Raw genomic sequence first — 26,599 nt, forward strand, 5'->3', positions numbered from 1 at the left:
TCACCCGGTCTTCTTTTCTTTATCTTATTATCTATTTGTTAAATAATACAGTGAACACCATGAACGCCCTCTCTTCCTCCACACTAGGCACGATCAATAATGGACATTCACCCAGGTGCTCATCCAAATGCCCTTTCTCTGCCTCCTCTCCACTACCCTGAATAGTGTGATGACCATTCTCTCCTCTTAAAAAAGTTCAGCACAAATATATGCATACTGAAACAATATGATATTTAATTTTGCTTATTTTTGAGCTTTACAGAAGGGTATTGTATTATATATCACCTTTCAACACTGTAGTTTTTCATTCAACATTAAGATACGGAGATCCATCCATCTGCTATGGTATGGGTGTAATTCATTCATTTCAGCTGCTGCATACTTCACTGTATGGCTATTCCTCATATTATGTATCCATCGTCCTATTGCTGGGCATTTGGTTATTTCCAGTCTTTTGTTCTGACTAACAGTACCACTATTTATTCTGAAGAATAACATGTTGAAACATGTTTCCTGTTACACATTTCTAATAATAACATTTATTTATTAAAACAAATTTAACTTTGAAATCCACTGTAATCCTTGCCCTTCTGGCAGCAGTATTTCTTAGATTTTCCTTAAAAATGGCAGAATAAACACAGACCCAGGAGTTTGATGATTCTACTGTGTCCAATTCATAATTTCCTATCCATGTTACTTACCAAATAAAGCTTTTCAGTCCCTTTAATTACAAATATAACACACACAAATCACTTTATATATATAAAATATAAATTATATATAAGTCACAAAGTACTTTACCATCCTCACAAAAGACAAAATTTATCTTCAAAGAACTCTGTAATTTGTACATTATGTAAAATGACGTTTTTTTTTAAAGAATTATGCAATTAACCAAGGAAATGTTTACGACTGCTCTTCTCTTTTTTCAAAGCAATCTGATGTTTAATTTTTCACAAAATGCTGTATTTTCTCCATTCTTGAGGTTCTACTGTTTTAATAATAGACTTTTGAGGGTATGGGGGAGTATGGGAGAAGAATGCTATCACATTAAATGTGCATATCTATTATAAGATACATGGCAACCTCAGAATTCTACATTTTTAAAATAAAATTTTTAATGTGTTTATTTCTGAGAGAGTGAGCAGGGAAGGGGCAGAGACAGAGGGAGACACAGAATCCGAAGCAGGCTCCAGGCTCTGAGCTGTCAGCACAGAGCCTGATGCCAGGCTTGAACTCACAAGCTGTGAGGTCATGACCTGAGCTAAAATTGGACACTTAACTGACTGAGTCACTCAGGCACCCCTCTAAGTCCAATTTTTTAAATTTATTTTTTATTTTTTAAGTTTATTTATTTTGAGAGACAGAGTGGGGATGGGGGAGAGAGAGAGGGAGAGAAAGAATCCCAAGCAGGCTTCACACTGTTAGCACAGAGCCCGATGTGGGGCTCGAACCCATGAACCATGAGATCATGACCATGAGCTGAGATCAAGAGTCAGATGCTTAACTGACAGAGCCACCCAGATGCCCTTCTAAGTCCACTTTTTAATGTATAAGACAGAGAATGTTTTATTTGTAAGGACCACAGGTATGGCATGTTGAAAAGATGCATATAAGAGTAAATGTCAGTAAGGCAAAATAAAAGACCTTTTCCCTACACTGAAAGTCTTACTTTGAGAACTTATTTGGAGGTTCTAGCAGAGGAACACAGATGCTTGTACATCCTTGACCAACGAATGGTCCTCTTCTGTGGGAGGGACGCGCATGGAGCAGTGAGGAAGGAAAGGGACACCCCCTAGCCAGTGTGATCAGTCAAATCAACCCTGGGGATCAGTGGGGTGACAGGAGTCACAGCCAAACCACACTCACAACCCAAAGTCTTAATTTGAAACAGCCCTAAAGATCACTCATAAGTTTCTGTCATTTACTGGTTGATATTTATTTTTTTTTATTTAAAAAAATTTCTTTTTAATGTTTTATTTATTTTTGAGATAGAGAGAGAGACAGAGCATGAGCAGGGGAGGGGCAGAGAGAGAGGGAGACACAGAATCCAAAGCAGGCTCCAGGCTCTGAGCTGTCAGCACAGACCCCGACGCGGGGCTTGAACTAATGGACCGTGAGATCATGACCTGAGCCAAAGTAGGATGCTTAACCGACTGAGCCACCCAGGCGCCCCTACCGGTTGACATTTAAAATTTAACTTGTAGAATATCACTCCAGTACCACGGGCTCTGAGTTGGTTAAAATGCAAAGATACCTGGTAGAGGTAACACGTTAGTAGTCTGTTATCAGTCATTCACACCTTGGTGAGGCTTAGTTAGGTCTTCCGGGTTTGGCATGGAGTTGTCAGGATTGTATACGTCTTTGTGTTTCCTGCTAATTTTTATTGTAATTCAAGTCCCTTTCTGGTGCTGGCATTTGAACTTAGCCAACAGTAATAACATCTATATAATAATAATTTACATCTATTTTGTGTGTGTGTGTGTGTGTTTGTGTGTGTATGTTTAACTTACCAAGCTTTTTCATGCATGAGATCTAATTCATTTCCCAGCACAACTCCATGAAGTAGGTATGATTATCCCCATCGTACAGATTGGAAAATTCAAAGGCAAGTTGGCTGAGAGACTGTGTCTGGCCAAGAACTGACTCAAGTCTTTTTAATCTTGGGTTCACTGTACCACACTTCACTGGGGTTGATTGGAATAATTTTGAAAAACTGTTTAGACAGGACATTCATCTTCCATACAGCTAAAATATTTTTATTTTAAGGAGCTAAAGCTTCCTTGAGGTGCCTGGGTGGCTCAGTTGGTTAAGTGTCCAACTCTTGGTTTTGGCTCAAATCATGATCTCACGATTTGTGGGTTTGAGCCCCGCCTAGGGCTCGGTGCTGACAGTGCAGAGCTTGCTTGGGATTCTCTCTCCCCCCATCTCTGTCCCTTCCCCACTTACACGCACTTTCTCTCTCAAAATAAATAAATAAACTTAAAAAAAGGAGCTAAGGAGTTTCCTGCAACATAACCACAAGAATTTATTTTTTTGAAGACCTTGAAATATTTAAAGATCCAGAGTTAGCACATCTTCAACTTGACAAAACTTATCCTTTTCTAGGTAGAAGCGGCATAATAAGAAATTTTAGATATGCGCTTTGAAAGAAGGCCTATGTATCAGGATTCACATATGTAAAAACAGTACACAAGGCTAAACTTCCGGATAAGAGAGCAGGAATGTGATGAAGGAAAATTCCCTCAACCTCAGGGACTGGTTTCGAGTCCCTATTGAATAATTTTATGTAACAGCACATGAAAAGAAGTTAAAAAAATTGAGAATAGAAACTGATCACAGAGATCTTTTTATACTACAACCAAAAAGGTAACACGAACCACCTGAGACTCTAAGAAAGAAAAAAACCACACAACCAAACACTGTAAAAAGACACGAAGTGAGCCAACGATCAATGTTCTAATGGTGTATGTATTCCCACAACGACATATTTATTAAAGGCCTTTCCCAACGTGAAAGCCGTTGAGATGCAGTAAGCCGAAGAATCCTTCAAGTGAGTGGAAAAAGAACGCCTGCTTGACACTTTGCCCCTTGATCTCTGTTCCTGACTGCACAATTAAATTTTTCCAGTAGGATGCAGGGAAATGAATAAAACTGCAGGCGTATTCAAGTGAAAATGGCTGACTTTCAGCAAAAGTTTGGCCGATGCACTGTCCTTCAGGGCAGGGACTGTGATATCCAGTTTCCAGGCCATCCTAGACTTGACCTCTGGAAATTCTACTTGAATGAGTGAATGATCCGGTCATTCCCACACTCCCCTTTTCACCTACCTGCATTTTTGCTCCTATAAAAAACCTGAGTGACTATTAGATCTGATTATTTACAGAATAGCTGGAGGTAGGTCACAATGAACTGAAAGAACGCTCTGTGATTCCAGGTCATTTCCCCCTCTTATGCTGTTACAGGAGGTGGAGCCCCTGCCACACAAGCTCCTGTCAGCAGGTCGCTCTCTGTAAGAGTGGCACTTCATCAGAGGACTTATTCCAGCCAGTGTCCACCGAGCAATCTCACTATCTATCTGTCAAGGGCAGCGATGGGTCATAATAAGGATACCACATACTTGAAACTTGAAGAGACCTAATAATATAAACTGAGGATGGCAAACTACTAATGGCAAACTACTAAAGGTACAGATTTGGTAACCAAGAAAGTTGCTTCCATCATAACGATTGCTTGTAATCTTTTGCCCTACATTTGGCAACAGCATGAGACGTCATTCTCCAACCCAAAGTGTGTTTGTCTCCGTGCCACCAACCAATGCCACGGTTACTGGGCTAGGAAGAACAGGTCCCTCTGTGACATCTACACACTGTTTCTAGTTCTTTCCATAGTCAACAGTCAGTGTGTCTCCCGATTCATGATGGCAACTAATAAAAATAGGTTCTTGAGAAAAGGGATTTTTACTTTCTCTATGAATTTTCACCAATGTTCTTATTGCATTACTTAAATAGTATCATTGTCATAATTCTACTGGTTCTTAGAGCTGAACCGGCCTTTCAGGGATCACCTTGCTTGGCATCCATTTTTACAGATGATGCGACAAAACCCCCAGATATTGAGTGATGTTTTGCTTGTACTCACTGAGGGGAAGAGAAGCCAAGTCCCCTCCTACAGAGCTTCTCTGTCACATTGCCCTGCCTCTGCAGATGTGACTCCAGGCTCTGAATATTGGCATAACGATCTAGGGGATGCTCACTCGGTCTACAGTTAGCAGCGTTTTTGAAGAAATAACTGAAACTAAATTAAAATTACTGGATGGGTAATAGAAACACAGATGGGTCAGGGTTCAGACATTCCAGAGAATTCAACTCTTCTTTGATACTGAACTATGTTCATCTGTCCCAAGGATGGGTCAAAAGAAAACCTTTTCCATTCCGAAGGCAGGTAACCAAACAGCTGCTCTTTTCCTTGCCTCAACAGTCACTAGTCCCCGTATCTACGTCATGGGTGGCAGTGACGGTCCTTTCTTGAATAACGTGTTTGGAGGCAACACCGGCATCTGTGGGAAGCAAGCCAGTAAATGGGAATCTCAGGTATCAGACGAGCTGGTAGGGAGGTGTAGCTTCTGGGGCCAGAGGCAGCAGTGTGAAGATATGCAGACAGGCTCTGGACCTGAACCCACCACTGACTAGTGGTGTGGCCCTCCTTCCTGCACTGCAGTCTCCTGGTCTATAGAAGACGGGACACCAAGAGGCCCCCCTGCTGGGTTGTGGTGAGCATTAAGTGAGCATGTGTGTCTGAAGCCCTCAGTGAGCACAGAAGCACCTGTTCTTCTGGGAAGGCTGAAATCCTTGGCAACCTTCACAACAGGGAAACGGGCCCGTCCAGCTTACCTACTGGGTTTTGATTCAGCAACTTGCTAAGAAGAGACTGAAGAGAGGGATGTGGGGGAAAAAAATTTCCAAATGCTAATTATATTACAGGCAGAGCAACACATTGTTCTATCGTCTCGTCATTCTTACTCGGATTTGAAGACGCTTTTCGTGAGCATGCCCTTCCCATTCCAAATGCACCGTTCAAATGAACACGTTGCTTAGATTCATAGATCTCTTCGTTTATATGCCTCTCTTAGAGGTCTTGTGACAAATCATTTGCTGTATTCTGAATACACAGTAGTATGAAATGAAACAGTAGCAATCTGAATACCTGTTGCCCAGGCCTTCACAGACACAGAAGGTGCCAGATGAACCGAGCTCCTGAAGTAGGTCAGCTGGAATAATGGGGAATTGAGTGTGATTTTAAGCTGTATGGTTCATTGTACTTTAAAGTGAGAAATTCTCACTAATTCCGTGTCATCTGACACACGACTAGGAAGAATATCGATCCCAGAAGAAAGGGCTGTCACTGTTAGTCATGCCATGAACTTGGGGAAATCCTACCCCCTCCCCAGGATTCTTGCTTCTCATCTCTGACTCTTCAGAATTTTCTGATCTTACACAAGCACACCATAAACTGAGTTTTTATAAGAGGATTAAGGGAAAAGAAGAGTAAATAAAAATGCATTTGGCCTTCTGATTCCTAATGATGAGGAAAAGTAAAAGGGATTTTTTTGAAAGTATTTTTTTGTTTATTTATTTTGAGAGACAGAAAGAGAGAGAGAGAACATCCCAAGCAGCCTCTGGGCTGTCAGCATACAGCCTGACCTGGGGCTCTATCTCATGACTGTGATGACAGTCAGGACCTGAGCTAAAATCGAGTCGGACGCTTAACTGAGTCACCCAGGCGCCCCAGCAAAATGGCTTTTTATTTTGATACATCCTTTATGCTTTTATGATTTACTTGTTTTTGAGGTTTCATTTTTGGGGTGCCCTCCTGGAAGGCACAAGTGACTATCAGAATAACAGGTGAAGAAATTTGACAAATCGTGAAGGAACCTACAGCCCATGATCCAGTAACAAGTCTTAGCGATGAAAAGTAAATTCTCAACAAAATTACTTTAATGTTTTCAACAAAGCCAAAGGATGAAAAGAATATTGTAGTATTTCTAAGTTTTAAAATCTTATCATAGGAGTTCTCTCTTATTATTAAACACACCAGAAAGTGTTGCTCTTACAAGATTTGAACCCCAGGCGTCTACGTGGCTCAGTAGGTTAAGCGTCTGACTTCGGCTCAGGTCATGATCTCACAGTTCACAAGTTCGGGCCCCACATAGGGCTCTGAGCTGCCAGCTCAGAGCCTGGAGCCTGCTTGGGATTCTGTGTTTCCCTCTCTATCTGCCCGTCCCCCGCTCACGCTCTCTCTGTTTCAAAAATAAATAAACACTAAAAGAATTTTTAAAAATGTGAACCCTCTCTTCATTAACATACTCTTTACATAAAAAAACTTCTTTTCTCAAGAGTATGGAATTTTTTTTCCTAATGAGCTAATTAGAATAAGGTTGTTATCTAAATAACATTTTGTATAATCAAAACAAGAGTGGTTAGAGAAATCAAATGGGTACCTGAATTTAAGAACGAGAAAAGTAGCTTATGAAACAGCAAAAATGTGAATCCTACAGAACTGTATTGAAAAACAAGATTCTAATAAACAAAGAGCAATTCTAGAAACCAAAGCTGTTGATTTTTAGACATCACTAGACCATGACAACGGATGGATAGGTTATACGTCACTTCCATCCAGACTCTCCTCTCTGGGCGTTAACTATTAGAGTTAAACCTTAGGTAAACCAACAGTTAACAAGATTCCAAACAGCCTATCAAGCCAAATCAAAGATTTCTAGATACTCATGGGTTTAACTTTTTCAGCAAAACATATTTTCCCCATATCAATGACTTTTGGATAGAAATCTTTCTGAAGCAGTCCATATATCCTTGCCTTCTTAAAAGTCTGGTGTTTCACTTTTTGCTTCCTAAAGACTCAGGATATAGATTATGAGTATCAATTATTGTATCTGACACAGACAAGTGACACCAAGGGAATCTGTTCCTACATAGGATGCCTCAGAGGATTTGTTTTTTGAGTTCTTATGCATATGTTCTGCTCATTTCTGTCTTTTTTCCCAGTTGCTCATAGTACTTTTTTTTTTTTTAACGTTTATTTATTTTTGAGAGAGAGAGAGAGAGACGGAGCATGAGCAGGGGAGGGGTAGAGACAGAGGGAGATACAGAATCCGAAGCAGGCTCCAGGCTCTGAGCTGTCAGCACAGAAACCCACACGGGGCTGGAACCCACAAACCACGAGATCATGACCTGAACTGAAGTTGGATACTTAACTGACTGAGCCACCCACACGCCCCTGTAGTACTTTTTTTTTTTTTTTAAGGTTTATTTATTTTGGGCAGGGGGGCAGAGGGAGCGGGAGACAGAGGATCCGAAGTGGGCTCTGAGCTGACAGCAGTGAGCCCAATGTGGGGCTCGAACTCATGAACTGTAAGATCATGATTTAAGCTGAAGTCGGACGCTCAACCCACTGAGCCACCCAGGTGCCCCTTCTTAATTTCCAATCTGATACAGGCTTAGGGTTTCAGTCGTAGACAGACTCTTGGACGTTAAGGCTTAGAGTGCAGGCTTTAGAGGCAAGTAGCAGCCCTCCAAGCATGAGCTATGTGATGTGGGGCCAGTTATTCCACTGAACACCCTCATCCACTTCACGGGGTTTGTAATGGTGGCTACCTCATAGAGGTGTGTGTGTGTGTGTGTGTGTGTGTGTGTATGTGTAATGAGATAATCCACGTACAACCTCAGAATGGTGTGTACTGCAAAGCTAAGTATTCAGCGATACCCAAAACAATGGCTTGAAGATGTTTTCATGTGAGGATGGTTAAGCCATGGGGACTTGGAGCAAACCCAGCCTGGCCACCCTCTCCACCGTCGCCGTCACCGTGAGTGTCAGCAGTTGGCTATTCCCCTCTCTCAGAGTGGGGAAATGATACAGAGCAGTTCCTTTAAGGCAGAAGGTTCGTCTTCAGTGATCAAGAACCGGAAAGAAGCCCCAGTCAAGGGCAGATGCAGCAGGAGGTCTCTGCCTACACACTGGGCTCTCCCGAGAGAAAGCAGCCAGGCCTGTGCTGTGGGAAGAGCTGTCATCTCTCAGATGAGGAAGTGAACGATGGCCCCGGCTGGGGGGACCCTGCCCACCCCCAGACAGACTATCATGTAGTCAGATACAGGACCCCGCTCATATACTGCTTACGTCTTCTCTGAGACGTACAAATGAGTCACCAATTTTCATCGACCTCAACTCTGAAAACAAAGATCAAAATGAGGGACACCCTGCTCAAGTCACACCCTGTGGCTGAAATCAGGCTGATTCAGCGTGTGACGTGGACCAGCAGTCCCTGAGCCCAGGAAGGTGACATGACGGGCTCTGGAGTCAGACCCCCTGGGTTCCTGACCTGAACCATGTGCCCACCAGCTCCATGGCCACCTGGGCACGTCACCTGCTTCTCTGTGCTTGTGTGTCCTCACGTGTGAAGTGGGAGAGCAGCGGCCACCCCAGAGTGCTGCTGTGGACACACAACCTGGGGCAGCACTTGGCGTGCAGAGTTGCATGAGCGTTACTCGTTATTTTCATTGCTACCAACTCAAGTTATCAACATCACTAAAAATATATACATAAACACATATATATACACATATATATGTATATATATATATACATGTATATGCATATATATATATACATGTATATGCATATATATATATATATATAAAATAAAGTGAAAAGTGAGGGGCAGAAAATTTTTTTGGTTGGGTATCATGCATTTTAAGATTCCAATTTGATTTTTCTTATATTTTCATCTAAACTATATAATTTACTCCAGATGAAAACATTTTCTGCAGCATATAGTATTTTTAGCTCTTCCCATACAACCCCAAGCCTTGAAAAGGTACAGAAGAGAGACAGTCCTCTGCACACAGCACAGCCTGACCCTTCATTGGGAGCCACGCTGGCTCTGGGGCGGCTCCCAGAAGTGCCGGGCATCCTGTGCGCAATGCACGCATCTGACGGGGGGGGGGGGGGGGGGGGGCGCGGGGGGGTGCACGGGCGCTGTCCCATGTCGGTGACAGCTCCCATCGCCCTGCTCCTGAGGGCCCTGCTGGTCTCAGGAATTCAGCAAGGATCCCAAGCACTGCACTGTCTCTCTGGAGAGAGTGGGGGCAGCGTCTCCCCACCTCCCCACCGAGAGCAACAGTACTTTGCGTGTTTCTGGTGCACAGGTATCTGACAGCAAAATCCCTAAGCGAAGTTTCCAAAGCTTCGGCACTTGGCAACGTCAAATAAATGCCACCAGAAAGGCGATTAGATAACAGCTGACATCTGTTGGAAGCTTGCAGGGTGCCAGCCACAGTGGCAAGCACTGAGATGCATTAGTGCATTTCATTTCCATCACAAGGTAGGCATTATTATTATTATCCCCATTTTACAGATGAGAAAACTGAGCACAGAAATGTCATTTAACTCACCCGAGGTTATATAGTAGACGACAGAGATAAGACAAGAATCTCCATAACATTTAAGGAAAGTTTCCTCTAGTCACCAAAATGACTCACATACAATTGTGGTTTTTGTTTATTTTTTGAGAGAGACAGAGAGAGAGAGAGAGAGAGAGAGCGCAAGCAGTGGGGGAGGGGCAGAGAGAAAGGGAGACACAGAATCTGAAGCAGGCTCCAGGCTCTGATCCGTCAACACAGAGCCCGACATGGGGCTCGAACTTATGAGCCATGAGAGCATGACCTGAGCCCAAGTCGGAGGCTTAACTGACTGAGCTACCCAGGCACCCCTGTTTTAATGGAACTATATATGTAGAGCTATTATAATTAGATTTCTGGTGCAATTTTGCTTCCTTTCTTTTCAAGAAAAAAAAAAAAAAAAAAGAGCCTGAAGAAAGGATACCAAGCTGAGTAAGGGAACGAGTTCAGAGACTGATTACACAGAGCACACCATCCTGTTTATCTCCCACCCCCAACATGTACTGAGACTCTTTCAGGGTGACTTCACACAAAATCCTTTAAACTGACTGCTTGAAGTTCTCGCTGTTACGACTGTAAACAAGCAAACATGTCACATCCTCAGCCACCAAGGATGTGTAACGTCGACCAAATAAGCACTGAGGCAGCCCTGACCAAATGCATCAGGGCGGGGGAAACAGGGACACCGAGGGGGAGGGGGGACGGGAGGATTTGCCACCTCTTGGCCCACAGGCTCCTTGCAAGGCTTAGGAAAGAACCTTGCCCTGCTGCAACCTGGCCACTGATGTGCCCCTCATCGGGGCCCTGGGCATATAAGGGACTGAAGGCTGGTCGGCGACACTCAATCCGTAAGGTTAAACCACAGGAAACTGCATATTGTACGTCAAAAATGGCCGCATACTGGCAATTCCTCTTCCTATAATCTGTCCTATTTATTTTACAACTGGACATTTTAACCCCCTTCTCCTATTTCATTCCCCCCCCACCTCCCTCCTCTCCACTCTGCCAAACATCACATTGTTCTTTGTATCTATAAGTTGTTTCTGTTTTGTTTTGTTTATTTGCTTTGTTTTTTAGATTCCACATGTGAGTGAAGTTATATATTTGTCTTTCTCTGACTTACTTCAATTAGCATAATGCTGCCCTCTAGATCCATCCATGTTGTCCCAAAGAGCAAGATCTCATCTTTTCATGGCTGAGTAATATTCCATAGTTTATCCTTTCATCTATTCACGGACACCTAAGTTGCTCCCGTATCTTGGCTATTGTAAATAATGTTGCAATAAACACAGTGGTGCATGTATCTTTTTAAATTAGTGTTTTTGTTTTCTTCAGATAAACACTCAGAAGTGGAACTGCTAGATCATAGGGTAGTTCTATTTTTAACCTTTTGAAGACCCTCCATACCCCTTTCCATAGTGGCTGTACCAGTTTGCATTACCACCAACAGTATATGAGGGCTCCCTTTTCTCCACATCCTCACCAACATTTGGTATTTCTTGTCTTTTTGGTAATAGCCATTCAGACAAGTATGAGGTGATATGTCCTTGTGGTTTTGATTTCCATTCCCCTGATGATGAGTGGTGGTGTGCATGTTTACATGTGTCTTTTGGCCATCTGGATGTCTCTGGAGACATGTCTATTCAAATCCTCTATTTTTTTTTAAGTTTTTTTTTTTTTAATTTATTTTTGAGAGAGAGAGAGAGAGAGAGAGAGAGAGAGAGAGAGAACAAGCAGGGGAGGGGCAGAGAGTGAGGGAGACACAGAATCCTAAGCAGGCTCCAGGCTTCAAGCTGTCAGCACAGGGCCCGACATGGGGCTTGAACCCACAAACCGTGAGATCATGACCTGAGCCAAAGTCGGACACTCAACCCACTGAGCCACCCAGGCACCCCATCCTCTATTTTTTAATTAAATTTTTTTGTGTGTTGAGTTGTGTGAATTCTTTATATATTTTGGATATTAACCCCTTATCAGTGATATCAGTTGCAAATCTCTTCTTCCATTCAGTTAGTTGCCTTTTCATTTCGTTGAAATATTTTGTTCTGTCGATGGTTTCCTTTTCTGTGTAAAAACCTCTTAGTTTGATGTCGTCCTACTGGCAATTTCTTATTATTCAATCTAATAGGTAATACAAGTCTTCTATATAAATGCAGATCTGGACCATACATAATGAAGCCAATAAGATGAAAAGCAAATGAGGAATTAGGAGACTCTGTGTCTAGTCCTGGCTTGACCTCTGGGTCAACACATTTGGAAGACCCTAGACAAGTCTCTTAAGGTTCTGCTGTCACATCTTGCTCATCTATAAAGTAAGTTCACGCTTAAGGCTAGACTAGACACACTTAAGTCCGCTTCCAGCTGAAATGCTAAGAATCAAGAAGTCAAAATAAGAGTGGAGAGAAGGATGGGGCGCCTGGGTGGTTCAGTCAGTTAAGCGTCCGACTTTAGCTCAGGTCACGATCTCATGGTTCACGGGTTTGAGCCCTGCGTCAGGCTCTGTGCTGACAGCTCAGAGCCTGGAGCCTGCTTCAGATTCTGTGTCTCCCTCTCTCTCTACACCTCCCCCACTCATGCTCTGTTTCTCTCTCTCTCTCTCAAAAAGAAATAGTAAAAAAAAAAAAAAAAAAAGGAGTAGAGAAAAGGAGGTGTGGTCAAAATGAAGTGAAGAAGTCAACTGCATATGACCCATGATCTATTGGGACAAGAGTAGTGCCAAGTACAGAGCAAGTACTGGAAACAGACACCCTGGAAAGAGTTAATCTCCCAAATTTCTTGGTCTCATGAAAAATAATTTGGCTTAAATAGAAAGTAGTTTCAACTTTATCCTCGGTGAAATCAGCTTGGACCATTTAAAGCAATCTTTTCAATGAAGCTCATACATTTTCTGAAGTTCTTGTAATTCTTTTCTATTATCTGTGCAGTTGTTTTCGTTTATTTCTACCGTAACCCTTACACTATAAAATCTTACCCTGGAGTAAGTATAAAAGTCTCCAGTTGAATTACCTAGAACTCAGCTCCAAGACAGCCATGACTCTAAGAACATCTCACCAGGATATTTCTGCAGGGCTAGACTCTCTTTCTCGATTCCTGTTGTGAGCAGGACTCCGCGGATGTTTCACGATTTGTACAAGGTGTTCTGGCACCGCTCCCCTCCATCCCTGGTCTACCTGCCAAACTCGTTCATTCTGCGGTCTGGTCCAGGTCTCACCTTCCCTGGGACAGGGCCACCAACTGCTCCCTAACAGGCCAATCCGACCCTCCTCTGCATAGACAACATACCTCAACGTGTCCTAGTTGTTTATTTAAAACTCCTTCTGGACACACAAAAATGTACCTTGGCATTTCCAGTGTTTACCCCAGTTCCTGACATACCAGGTAACCATTCTTGAAAAACTGTACTGAACACTTATGCGGAGAAAACTGATAATGGGTAATTTGAAAGATAATTACCCTCTGGTAAAGGAGAGAAATTCACATGATATGATGTACTACTTATTAAAGATAACTTTTAACAATGATCATCTTTATCAGCTTAATTCTTTCAAGCAGATAAAGATGCCAGTTGATGTCCTTTGAGTTTCTTGGGTAAGTGATTACATAGTTTCACCAAAACAAATAAAAATACAACGTTTTAAGAATTATTTTAAATAACCTAAAGAAATTTAAAAACGAGTACTTGGTTATGATATGTCATCATTTAAAATGCAAAGCAATTGAACATTTAAATAATGTAAAAATTTAGAGGAGACTGGGTAAGGAGAGGAAGCTTGAGAAAGAGGGGTTAGGGTTCTCCCAATAATTTCTCAAATCAGTCGTATTCTCGCTAAAGGTATTCTTTAGGGTAATGAATATGCTGCTACGGATAAAAACAAATGAAACCTGGTAATAATTCCATAAAACTGCTAACATTAGTTTTGATTGAAATGAAAACTCAAGGAGCAATTCTTGTTTTTTACAAATACTCATTTGACTGAGATTGTGTAGATGGTTCTAGAACCCAATCAAGAATCACGGATGGTAAAACTCACTTTTGAAACCAAACATCACTCTCCTATCCGATGGATGATAATAAAAGGGGAGAAAATAAGGAGAAAATGTCTGTTTTCCTTTTCCAGAGAGAACTGTAAAAGGAGTTTTTGCTGTGAAAAGTTTTCATTCTTTTCAGATATTTTTGAAGAATTATCACTGCACTAAGTGTAGTATTTTATTTTATTTTATTTTATTTTATTTTATTTATTTTATTTCATTTTCTATAGAGAGAGGGTGTGTGTGCATTAGTGGGGGAGAAGAACAGAGGGAGAGAAAGAGAGAGAGAGAGAGAGAGAGAGAGAATCTTAAGCAGGCTCCATGTTCAGCACGGAGCCTGACATGGGGCTCGATCCCATGACCCTGGAATAATAACCTGAGTCGAAATCAAGAGTCGGATTCTTAACTGACTGAGCCACCCAGGCGCCCCATAAGTGTAATATGTTTAAAACAATGTTCACAACTTACATAATACTTTGTGCATGATTCAGCCTGTGTGTGTGTGTGTGTGTGTGTGTGTGTGTGTGTTTTAGATGTGTATGTGGATAAATATGTAGGATAAACAAGATTTTGGTAAGGTTCATTTCACCTCAATGTGGGATAAGCAAGTTCAAATGGAAATGAGTGGCTGTTTATCTTTTCTCTTCCTACATTTTACATGCTTTATAGAATGAAAAAAACACAATTAGCCTGAACATAGTTTTGATTACTAACACTTCTTTAAACACTAAGTAACTATGTGCATGTGTAACAAATTGACTGCCACAACTGTGATTTCACTATTTAAGCTAAAAGATGACATTCTTTCCTTTTTTTGAACACCATGAAGCCAAGTTGGTAGAAACTGGGGTCACCTTAGGCTCCAGCCAAGCTCATGGCTCCCACAGTCCTTCAGGACAACGAAGGAGCTACACTGGCAGATGGATCCTGATTTCATGATGGGCGTGTGCTTCCTGACCAAGTGAGTGCACGTGTGATTCCGTGGACTGCCAATGTCTCTTCCTGTCTGTGTTCTTCTGTTCCGTCTCCCAGAAGCCTTGTTCCAAATCCACAGTGTGCCCCATTTTTTAATAAAATGAATAGTAAGTGTTCCAGCTGGGTTGGCAGCCTCTGTCCTGTCTCCCTAACTCTCCATCTCCTTTCAACACCCACCTTGACTTCAGCTAGGCTGGTTTTTCCCAACTCGGTCCGTAGCTCTTGCTGCTCTGCTAATGAAAACACTATTCTCCCAGGAAGTAGCCCCACCACACGAAGCCTGTGGTCTGAGCCCTACTGTCCTTAGGAATCTTCTCTGAGTGGCTACAGAATCTCTAGTCTAACCCGCAGGAGGTAGCATTAAATTATACAACACTGTGTGGCTCATTAACTCTACAGCACATACCATAGCTTGCTGTACGCACGTCTTGTTTCTTCACTAAGTCGTAGGTTTCCTGAGGCTACAATTTTTGTGTAACTTTGCATAACTCACAGTCCTAAGTACAGTGCTGAGTGTGCGGCAATTACCTTGGTGACCACAGTACACATTTTGGAGCAGAACTCTGTGGCAAATGCAATGGCAAGCAAGGAGGCGATGGTTCCTACCCCCACTAAATACACGTTTATTGGAAAAACACAACACGACTATGACGTGTGAGCTTTAAATAAGAAGGACGGGTAAAGACTTGAAATCATGACACATAACCCACTTTCTAAGTGAGTTTAAGCCTTGCTAATCGGAGGAACTCAAAGGGGGCAAATACTCCTTTCTTTAGTTACTTATATCACTCAGCATTAGTTGAGAACTTCCTAAGTACTCAAAAGGAACCTCTGGCAAATCAGTATTTAAATAAAGACCAATAGCACCCAAACTGTGTTCTGGGAATCGTGGTTGTTCAGGCAGAGGAATTAAGAAACAGCAGGCAGGTTTTGCAGGTGGCAAAGCAAGAACTGGTGGGAAGGAGGGACCACGTACGATGTGCGGATGGAGGTAAGCGTGGCACATGGGAGGAAACCAGGGGTCTTTCCTAATGCAGAAGTTTCAAGGACTGGGAAGTGTGGGAGGGACAGAACATCCTAAAGCCAAGAAGGAATACTACAGGATGGGTACAGAATGAACGGGAGACTCCTATGAGACAGGGCACATGGCCCGACAGGAAATGACCAGAGAAATACCCCAGAGAGCTACCAAACGCTCTGACAGGCTATTAGCCACCCAGAACCCAAAGGTCAAATGCCCTCCAGGTGTTCCACTTGGGTTAACTGTATACTGTAAGGTACCCCTCGGAGGGATGAAGGCTGTGGCTTCTACACTTTAAAACATGGATGTTCACCCTCCAGTTCTATCCACATTGTTGGGAGAGTGAACTATGCTAAGTGAAGTAAGTCAGTCAGAGAAAGACAGAAACTTAACAGAAGACCATAGGGGAAGGGAAGGAAAAATAAGTTCTAAACGGACAAGGAGGCAAACCATAAGAGACTCTTAAATACAGAGAACAAACTGAGGGTTGATGGGGGTGGGGGAGGTGGGTGACGGGTACTGAGGAGGGCACTTGTTGGGATGAGCACTGGGTGTTGTATGTGAGTGATGAATCACGGGAATCTACTCCTGAAGCCAAGCCTACACTGTAGGTGAGCTAACTTGACAATAAATTGTTTGAAAAAAATTAAGAAAAGAAAAAAAAGAAAACTATTACTCTGAAAGCCAAAAAAAAAATAAATGAATAAATAAAACATGGATGCCTAATAAAATTTTCCTATATTTTCGTAACGAAGTACTCTGGCATTTCATCTAAGCACCAAAACCATTTCCTTACAATTTAATGCTAATTCGTTAATGTCAAATTTTATTTCAAAAACATTCACTTGGCAATTCAGGCTAGATATTTTCCCCACACTTAAAAGATTAACTGCAATTGTGTTTTATAAGTGACTACCACTCTGAGATAAAAAGACGTTAAAAGGACTGCTTTCTGAGGGCCCTAAGTCACTTTTATGCTACGCCGGCTGTCTCTGGGTGTGAGACTGGGTATCTGGGGGCTGGAGTGAGAGAGACTTTTCACCCTTTTACATCTTTTGGACTTTGTGCCATACACAAACACTTCCTATTCAAAAAAATACAAATACAACTTAAAAAATGCAACTGCTTTGTGTAGTGACAATGTTATGCATACAGTGGATTTAATTTAATCCAATGCTGTTAAGAAAGGCAGAACAGAAAATGTACAGGAGTATTTTAAGAGGTGAGGAAAAAACCCCACACATTATGGATGAGGTTCTCAAGCAAAACTAAAAAAATTCAAAAATCAGTGTCTGGAAGGAATCTTTTCAGGAGTAAAGTCATCGCTCTGCCTCTTAAAACCTCAGTGTACCTTTCTCACAAACCACACGTGTCAACTCGTTCAAGTCTTAATGTGACATAAGTATAGCCTACTTGTCTGCTCCTTCGACCATTTCCTGAGAGAGAGCCGTAAAGTTCAAGATGTTTTCTCTCCCAGTTACATAAAACTAGCAACGATAAGGACAATATGCTCTAATGCTAAGGTATTTTTAAATGTCATAGGCTCCTGGAAAGAGCAAGTGTCCTTCGAAGTGAACTTCTGCTTTGGTAAGCCAAGTGACAAATTCCCAACGTATCAAAATTTGAGATGAGACTTGACAGCAAAAATCTCACGCTTTCAAAGGATTGGAGGTTTCAATGACATCTTACTCAAGGAGTTAAAAAAATGTGTTGCTTTATTTTGTGACCCTTGAAAATGTGTCCCCTGTAAGGAAAAACACTCTAGGGAAGAGCTGCCTTGTGGGCTCAAGCCTGGATTTCTTGGTGTGTTGTAGACGAGAGGTTGCTCCACACGCTTTTATTATCAAGAGCACAGAATAACTGCCTTTTAATTATGGGAAGAGCAGCATCACGATCTACGTTCTATTTGGTTTTCACTGTAGGATGTAGAGAGAATCAAAAAAATTGGTAACAGCTTGCCCTTTAAATATTTACTGTGGATAAAATATATTAGTCTGCTAAAATCAGAGTGTGAATGTTTTGATAAGAACAGGGTAGTGATATGGCCTCAAAAAGAACATCCCTAGAACAGACGTAGGAATTACAAAGAGGAAAAGGGCAGCAGACCCCACCTTCACTAAGAGCTTCAGCGGTAACATCCGTGATGCACTAGGAAGGCTACGAGGTCACTTCTGGGCTTTTGCTGCCAAAGCGTTAATTGCATCTGCTCACGACACATCAGATGAGCCACGGTGAGGGCACTCCACAAAATTAATGTCTCGTCAAGGTCAGGACAGAAAGGAAGGCTGAGGAACTGATGCAGAATAAAGGAAAAATGGAAATGAAAGGTAGTGCTTGATCCTGGATTGGACTATTGACCAGAGTTCTCACGATGATGATGACGATGATGATGGTGACAACGATGAAGACGACGACTGTAATTTCACTATATTATTCACTATATGTTATTATCTGGACAAGTGGTGAACACTGAATAACATTTGTAGGTTACAAAACAAGACCAAATCAATGTTAAATCTCCTAATTTTGATAACCATACTGTGCTTATCAAAGTGTCTGTCCTTGTTCATCACAATACACACTGGAGTATTTAGAGGTAAAGGAACACAGTGCCTGCAACCAACTCTCAAATGGTTCATGAAAAAATGTGTGTTAGTGTAGACAGAAGGGGGAAGCAAATACGGCCAACTAGCTATTGGTGAATCTGTGTGATGAGTGCCTGGAAGTTCTTTGTACTACTTTTGCATGTTGGGGGTAAGATTAAAAGTGTTGCAGGGGCGCCTGGGTGGCTCAGTCGGTTGAGCGTCCGACTTCAGCTCAGGTCACGATCTCGCGGTCCGCGAGTTCGAGCCCAGCGTCGGGCTCTGGGCTGATGGCTCAGAGCCTGGAGCCTGCTTCCGATTCTGTGCCTCCCTCTCTCTCTGCCCCTCCCCCGTTCATGCTGTGTCTCTCTCTGTCTCAAAAATAAATAAACGTTAAAAAAAAAATTAAAAAAAATAAAAGTGTTGCAAAATAAAAAGTTACTTGTTAGGAATGCCCCTTATGATACGGGTTTCAAAGAAAAAAATGGAATTTTGTTTTATTTTTATTTTTTTATTTTTAATGTTTTTACTTATTTTTGAAGGAGAGAGAGAGAGAGAGAGAGAGAGAGAGAGGCAGAGCATGAGTTGGGGAGGAGCAGAGAGAGAGGGAGACACAGAATTCGAAGCAGGCTCCAGGCTCCAAGCTGTCAGCACAGAGCCCGATGTGGGGCTCGAACCCACAAACTGTGAGATCATGACCTGAGCCGAAGCCGGACGCTCAACCGACTGAGGCACCCAGGCGCACCAAAAGTGGAATTTTATTTTTTTTTTTTAGTTTTTTTTTTTTTTCAACATTTATTTATTTTTGGGACAGAGAGAGACAGAGCATGAACGGGGGAGGGGCAGAGAGAGAGGGAGACTCAGAATCGGAAACAGGCTCCAGGCTCTGAGCCATCAGCCCAGAGCCTGACGCGGGGCTCGAACTCACAGACCGCGAGATCGTGACCTGGCTGAAGTCAGACGCTTAACCGACTGTGCCACCCAGGTGCCCCCCAAAAGTGGAATTTTAAAAAAGCATCCTCACTGAAGCGCTAGTCTTGTCGATGGATCTAACCAAAAGACTTCATTAAAATAATAGCAATTCCTTTCATTTTATACCAGCTGTGCGAAATGAAGTATGGGGGTTCCATTTGTCCTTAGCATTTTGACACAAGCAAAGTGAGGCTTGGAAGCAGGTTTCTGATGGGGGAGTGCCTTCTGCCCAATGGCAGACGGACCCTCAGAGAGCCTTGCAAAGGCAGACATGCAGGAGTGGCCTCTTAATGGATTCGGGAGTAGTCTTTCCAAAGACAACTTACATTTTGTCACTCCCTGACTAGAATCAGTGAATGGTTTTCCAGAACCTTGAGGAGGAGGCCCAAATCCCCTGGCCTCAGCTCAGCATGAAGCTGGTCAGGTGGGGCCCCCCCACACACTCCCAATAGCTCCCCATAAAGATCTCTAGTGTAGCACTGTACAACAACATCCACTTTGGTCATAAGTCTGTATTCCCTCTAGAGGATAAAAGCGTCTAGAGGAAAAGTAGCGCTCCTTATTCATCCTGGTATCCACAGACACTTAAGTGTGTTGACTAAACACTGAAGAAGCAAGAGGAGCTAAGGTAACCTCTTGCACATCCACCTTTCCCCCTCAGCAGCACCTTCACACTCAGTTTTGGCAGAAAAAGCCTTGGGGGTCATCAATGCTGTCCCACTGAAGACTGCTCTTCAGACCACTCTGTTATGAAGGCCTCTCTCCGGAGAGAAAGGGAAGCCATGTTCCATCTTTGCCAACAGCCAGGGTACTCCACGCGCAGTGGGAAATCATGAAACTCCCTGCTTCCCTGGCAAGTTCTTTCCCTCGTTTCCTGCCGTTTCCTCAACTGGACTCTCAGACTAGATGGTCTCTAAGGCCTCACCAACAGTCCGTTTTCAACACACACCACGGTTTTTAAAGTAGGACTTTGATAACGCCCTGTAAAATCAATATGGCAGCCTTGCTCTGAGACATAGGCACTCACCACTTCCAGCAAACTTCAGAAAAGGAAAAAAAAATCCAGGGGTGCAAATGAGAGAAAGAATGGTTATTCTTTACTTAAAGAAATAATCTTTCTAGGATTTTTTTTTTTTTTTAAACTAGAGAAACACATCCTGGGACATTTAAAATATTTTATTTAGCAAAAGTCTAATGCTGAAAACTTTCCTGAGGAGGAACCTATTCTTGAAATGTGATGTATTTCAGTATTAACTTCCCTTGCGGAGGGAGGGGGTGCTTCAGGATACAGCTCATCTCTCTATTATTAGAAAGGGTGTGTTGGGGTGAGTACCGGGTTACAAGAATTAGCCAGAAGCTTGCTGGAACGTGTGGCAAAACCAAGCAGACACTGTAGCCCCAGGGAGGAAGGTGAAAAATGTGACAGACATCTGGCAAATCTAGGGCAGTTACAGGTGGCCTCAGAGAACCTGTCGCTAGGCAAGGCACAGAACGGAAGGGGAGGACCAAGAGGGGCAGAGATGGTGGTAAAGGAGGAAGCCGGAAGTCACTTCAAGAAAATCTGACTGGAGGTAAGATGGAGTAGGAGGAACACGGCTGAGACGCGGGAGGCTGTGGGTGACAGAGGCCAGGTGGGACAGTGCCTGGAGGAGCTCCCCCTGCCCCCGGGGCGTCTGTGCTGTGAGGAGACACTCAGGCCAGGGTTCCTGAGCAGTCAGGGCCAGTGGATGGCTTGACAGCTCTTTGGGGATAATTAGAGACACCTCCTCCCAGGTATGTTGTGAGGTGTTGGGGACATCAGCACTTGGCGTGGACAGAGGACACGGTTTATAGGTGCTGGCTCAAAACAGGGCTGCAGGGTGCAGCTGGCTGGTGGGGGAATAGTGAGAAGGTTCAGTTGTCTCCCCCCCTGCACCCAGAGAGGACTTGACAGTGTGCAGGCAGCTGAGCGTTCATCGGAGGCCACCAGGGCAGGACTGCGGTGAGGAGGGCTGGCACCAAATCAATGCCGGATCACTGCTTCAGTCCTCATAATGACCTCATGCAGTAGGTACTGTGATCACCTCTGTTTCACAGTTGAGAAAAGGCAGACAGCAACAAAGTGATTTGCTCACCCAGGTGGTCTGGCCCCAGTATTTTCCCTCAAGATCAGGACACTGTCCAGTCCACAGACTCCGAGATCCTGGACAGGAGTCTCTGGAGCACCTTGTCCACTTCCTAGCCCAGGAGGATGCTCTTTCTAGGCCCTGCCTTGGCCCTTGAAAGCACAGACGCAGCCCGAGCCCCGCGAGGCCATTCTCCCCTTGGGCTCCCGTTCAGGGCAGTCAGCTCCCCACCCTGCAGCTCCCCGCACCAGGGGCGGCTGAGATCTGGGAAGGGTGCGCCCAAGGCGCCCCCGTGCAGTAATCCCTGTTTATTAATCACATCTGAAATTATCCAAGAGGATTTTTCTCTTGGATGCCATATATACAGATTTCTAAGAGTTTCTGGTTTACTGTGGAACACATACTGGTAGTTCCCACTGCTTACACTTCCTCATGTTACCCTTCTCTTTTACAACACAAAGTAAACCTCACTCCTTCAAAAGGCAAAGAACAGGGTGGGTGCCTGGGACGTGGATCGAAATGTCATCTTGAGTGAAAGCGAGGGTTCACTGTTTCGTTGTATGGAGGGGAACCTTCCTTTCCGTAACGCAGCATGATGGCCCAGGTGGTCAGTCTCCTGACTTGTGACACCCACAGCTCCCTAGTGGAGTGGACAAAGGATTGTGTTATATTCTAACAGGCACTCAGGAGTTGTTTTCCGTGTACCCAGCTGTGTGGTGTGAGTTGTTGGGGGAGAGGACAGGAGGACAGCCAGGGGAGGAGCCTGTTCCCTGGGAGCTAACACAACTGGCCTGTCATTTTCTGACAGTGCTGGGGGGCTCAGAGGGCCCTGATGAGGTTCGAGGGCAAATGCTGGGGACCTAGGGGGGTACTGCAGCTGGGGCTCCAGACGGAAAATTTACTCCTACCTGACATATATTGTGGGCTTTAAAGACTTTTTGGGTGGTGGGATCAAAGAGTTCAGTTGGTTAGAAAAACACTAGCCCACTAACCTGGGTGATGTGAGTCCTAGAATTCTGCACGCATTCCCCACAGGACACAGGACAAGCGCACAGTCAGGAGTAGCTAAGGGTGCCTCAGCACCGGATGCTTCTCAGCCCTTCCGTGCACCCTCCTAACAGCCGCTCCAGGAAGCCTGGCTCCCACATCTGTTCTCACTGAGGGGCAGGCCACTTGCCAGGGGTCACGTCTTTTGAGAGTGGTGGATCTAAGACCCAAGGTGGGCAGCTCCCCGGGCCCTACCCCTCTGCTCTGCAGGGAGCCAGCCTATTCTTCAACCAAATTCCTGGTGTACTTTTACCTGGAAGGGGAGGACAGAATAGTTCCTTCTCTCCGGGCTTATGCTGACCTATAATTCCGATAAAACGGTCACTTAGGAAATAGCAGCTGGTAATGACACATCAACACATCAGACTGCTTTCACATTTCTCCTTGAACCTTATTTATCAGCTTCCCCTTAGAAAAAAAAAACCTAGCAAGCCACAATTTTAAAAGAGCTAATAAAATCCCCACATTTTAAGAAGAAAGGAACCACACAAATTACTAATTCAATTTAATTAATTGATTTAGGTCTGGTATTGTGCTAAGAGTTTTTTGGGAGGTGAAGGGGGAATGTGTCACAGTCATCAGCTGAAACAATTTTCAATCACCTCATGTGTAGATGAGCTGGAGGCAAAGGCATGGTCCTAGCTAGCGCAGGGGTTCCTGGACGGACCCCAGTCCACAGAAAGACAAGTTTTGGATGTATGCATGAGAAAAGAACTAACTAGGCACCTATCAGTGAATACCATCCCACACCAGGCTGCTCCGTTATCTCCCATCTGAATTGCTTCAATAGCTTCCTGAAGTTGCCCCTCTGCAGTCTTGGCTTCCTACTATTCATTCTCCACCTACAGCCAGAGTGGTCCTGATAAATCACAACCAGAGCATGTAACTCCTCTCCAAAGGCCCTTCAGATCAGTACAGATCTGGGAGGTCTGGCCCTGAACATTCTCCCTTACCCCCCACCTCTCCAGAACAACTGTTAGCTGGAGAAATGCGATCCCCTGTCCACCTCGGCATTCTCTATTAAAACTTAGGTTTCAAGTAATTCAGCTGCCATCCAAATGGAAGGCAATATGAACAGCAAAAAGCCAAAAGGTAAACTTAAGTGTAATATTCTTAGAGAAAATCCTTAAGACACCTCAAGATAAGGCTAAACTTTTCACGATAATGGGCAATCTCATATAATTTTAAATGTATATTCTGATTTTTCCTTCTTAAAGAACCCTGAAATTAACTCTTTATGATAAAATCCTTTTCTATCTACAAGAAAATGAGCCTATGACCTCACTTGTGACACCGAAAGACTTTCTCAAGGATCCAATCTCAAAAAGTCCTAGATTTAATGAATTTGTGCTGTATTTACTATTAAGATACTTGATTTAGCTCTACTTTTATGGCCTATACAATAATATATATTTTCTTTAAATAAAAGTTAATTTTCTCCAATATCTTACTATCTTTCTCAGTGAGGATCATCAAAATGTGAATCCAAGAACTATTCAAGTTAGTAATATAAGTGATGACTATTTCAGAGCATGATAGAATACATGTTACTGAAAAATGTGTGGACATTAAAATAAAAATGGAATCTTCAGAAGGAACGTTGTATGTTTAGGTATTAATTTCCTTCTTTATATAAATGTAGACTATTAGAATCGTAATCACATTTGACACACCATAGGCACATAAGACAAAAGAATGTCAGGTTTAAAACCTACCGAAAGAGAAAAAAAGGATTATCTCTGAAAGAGCATAATTGCATTCATCCCAGTCAACCCAGAACTGTTGGGTCCTAATTCTCTTTTATTTTATTTGTAATGAATTATGGTTTCTGATACTTATTTTTAAGTAGCCTTAATACACCTATGTGAAAATACATGTTTTCAAAGGAAATGGGTCCTTCAGTTTTCTCTTTTTATTAAAAATATTCACGATAGAGCTCAAAAACACTTTCACAGGTTAGGTGCTTTGGATTCCTTAGTAATCCCCTCAGGAGTTACTGTTTCTGAACTTGGCATTGAATATGAAATCCCTTATCAGGTGTGAGCCTATCATGTGAAGAAGAAAAACATGTGACTAACACACCTTAATTCTAATTCCTCATTACATGATAAGAATCACTTTTTTTCCTAAGTCAGAATGATATAGGAGATATTTTATGTTTCTTACTTTCAAGCAAACCTGCCCAGACAGACTTGAGAATTCAAGTATATGTCTATGAATGTATAAATCTGAAGTTGCATGGGAACACCATCTGTGATTTGATCTAGGACCTTGTAGTTTTGGGGGCCCTCTTCGATACATACAGTGTCGCAGAGTACTAGGGGACACCCTATAGCTCTAGCTGGCTGAATCACTGCTTTGGTCCTACCCCTTACGCTCCTCCCTCATCATCTCCTTTACCCCCTCTAAGCCATCCAGTTAAAGACACAGCTCAGGGAGCACCTGGGTGGCTCAGTCGGTTAAATGTCCCACTTCGGCTCAGGTCATGATCTCGCGGTCCGTGAGTTCGAGCCCCGCATCGGGCTCTGTGCCGACAGCTCAGAGCCTGGAGCCTGCTTCGGATTCTGTGTCTCCTTCTCTCTCTCTGCCCCTTCTCCACTCATGCTCTGTCTCTCTCTCTCTCTCTCTCTCTCTCTCTCAAAAATAAATACACGTTGGGGCGCCTGGGTGGCGCAGTCGGTTAAGCGTCCGACTTCAGCCAGGTCACGATCTCGCGGTCCGTGAGTTCAAGCCCCGCGTCGGGCTCTGGGCTGATGGCTCAGAGCCTGGACCCTGTTTCTGATTCTGTGTCTCCCTCTCTCTCTGCCCCTCCCCCGTTCATGCTCTGTCTCTCTCTGTCCCCAAAAAATAAATAAACGTTAAAAAAAATTAAAAAAAAAATAAATACACGTTAAAAATAATTAAAAAAATAAAAAAGACACAGTTCAGTAAAAAAGTGTTCCTGCTGTGCCAGACACCCTAGCCCCCTTTTCTAGCCAGTTTGCCACTTCTAACCCTCCCTTTTAGAAATTCTAGAGCTCTGACTGGTTACACTGGAATGCTTATCAGAAGCAAAAATCAAATGAAAGGATGCAAACAAAAGGTTTAAAAAAGGGTAATCCTTATCTGCCATCTTGCTGCAAAGCCTATAGGACACGATGCTCCCGATGAAGAGACAGGGTAGGGGCTAGAAGGTGCACACGGGCCCAGACTTCGGTCAGAGCATTTGACACACTGTCTGCTGTACACACTGCTTTTTGCATCACCTTCCCTTCGAAGAGAGGACTCGGAGAAAGAAAAATGCCTCAAGAGCCCTACACCGGGTGATGAAAACTTTGAAATTCTGTTACTGTTGGGAACGTACACACATACACACACACTCACGCACGTACACACACACAGGTGCACGCACAAATATGTTCTTTTGGCACAGCTATAAGAAAGATGAGTTTCTGAGAAATCTAACAAATATATTTTCCTTTGACACATGCTTAATCCAATTACCACATAACAATATTTTGAAAATATGCATATACACCAAAGAAAAGAAAATTACAATTTATTTCACCCTTTCACATGAGCCATACTGCCATCCCACTGGTTAGGAAAGTGCCCGTAAATACTGCAGATGTGAAGCAAACTACCTTTTTCCATCATAGAATAAACACTCAGAAGGGATCCGTGTTATTTACAGCATGCATTCTCTTCTCATTTGAGCTACAGGATGCGCATTGTAAGAGTGACCTGAATTCTGTTCTACTATTCCCATGGAAGCGATCACTTACCATAAGTATTTCTCTCTGCTTACGTAAATTCTATTCTTTGGTTATCTGGGAAACTGCTGAGTTATTAATTTAGAAATACATATAGGAAAAAGTACTATCAATATTTTCCTAAAGGTATGCTACTTTCCTGATT

The 26,599-nt window shown here is 43.1% G+C and overlaps 1 protein-coding gene across 3 annotated transcripts in view; it reads right to left on the bottom strand.

Moving 5' to 3' along the window:
* GNAL (G protein subunit alpha L) overlaps nucleotides 1–26,599 on the bottom strand; it is a 154,792-nt gene that overhangs the window by 80,673 nt on the left and 47,520 nt on the right. The window lies entirely within an intron of this gene.

The sequence above is a fragment of the Puma concolor genome, chromosome D3 (genome assembly GCF_028749965.1).
Source record: "Puma concolor isolate L17-30 chromosome D3, mPumCon1.1.hap2, whole genome shotgun sequence".
NCBI lineage: Eukaryota > Metazoa > Chordata > Mammalia > Carnivora > Felidae > Puma > Puma concolor.